The following is a 1163-nucleotide window of genomic DNA, read 5'->3' as shown; positions in this document are numbered from 1 at the left end:
TATATATATATAAACCTTACTAATATGTAATATATTTGTTAAGTTTAAACCTCTTCAATGGTTCAAAAGCCCCAAAGCATAAATTCACTGGGTGTATATATTGCAAATAATATTGTTCATGAGACTCAAGTGAATACATTTTGCAATAAAACAAAAATGGTTAGCAATAAACTTCCCATCAGAACATCAACCTTCATTGCAACAATCACAGATTACTGAAGTTCAGTTCAGTTGACTTTCTGCAAACCATATTTTGGCCATAACACTTGAGTACAAAATGACTAGTCTACTATACCTTATGCTTAGAAGAATTCAGGAAAAAACATTTCCTTTGCAGTTTTTGCTTAATAATTTCAACGTCATCCTCCTAAAAAAGCCTACTAGTATTGCTACATAAAAGGCATACAAAGATCTCAGTGACTTCTTTCAACATAGGTAACTCTCATCATTCATATCAAAAGCTTTGCTACCATCAACACACAATATTGACCAGAACTATCAGCACAGACAAGTAATCCTGAAGACTGAATGGAGGAAACTGCAGTTGGCAATTCTAACCAAGCATTTAAATGAAAGAATATTCATCTTAAAACCCCACTTTAAACATAACAATAATAAAAATACAGATTTCATTGTGCATCCTTGCAGGAAACTGCATAATATTAACCAAGTTTTTTGTTACTTTTTGTAATTTCATCCACAGAGATATTATACACAAAACGACACACATTCCCAACTTAATGTTCATTCCCACGGACTGCCCAAGAAAGGTAAGATATTAAATGACGTATATAAATCAAAGCATCTTTATACATAGAGAATGACAATCTAGCGGCTGAATTACTTGCATTACATATATTTGTGAGTAAAGGCTGTCTCATCTACCTATTCTGATAAAATCAAGGTAAGAGAGTTCTGAGTAACCTTGTTTGTGGGTAGCTTACAACTTCATATATGCTTAATGAAGGAATCTGTTCAAATAATCTTAGAGAATTATGATTTTTATATCATCATTAAAACTTTTTATCCTGTTATATCCATACATATGGCTATATCATCACTCATTTTAACTCAAAATCAATTATAATCATAAACCTGAGAAGATAAATATGTGCGTATTGAAAGGTACATATGGGAAAAGTTATACAACAGTAAATATGTTG

At 31.4% G+C, this 1163-nt stretch overlaps 1 protein-coding gene across 1 annotated transcript in view; it reads right to left on the bottom strand.

Moving 5' to 3' along the window:
- Positions 1-1163, bottom strand: part of LOC119590625 (wiskott-Aldrich syndrome protein family member 2-like) — a gene marked incomplete in the record, with an annotated part of 42196 nt that overhangs the window by 1268 nt on the left and 39765 nt on the right. Inside the window, 1 exon segment of the mRNA XM_037939304.1 lies at positions 9-1163.

The sequence above is a fragment of the Penaeus monodon genome, chromosome 27 (assembly GCF_015228065.2).
Source record: "Penaeus monodon isolate SGIC_2016 chromosome 27, NSTDA_Pmon_1, whole genome shotgun sequence".
NCBI lineage: Eukaryota > Metazoa > Arthropoda > Malacostraca > Decapoda > Penaeidae > Penaeus > Penaeus monodon.
The sequence above is the reverse complement of the archived record's forward strand: the minus strand, read 5'-3'. Positions and strand labels throughout refer to the sequence as shown.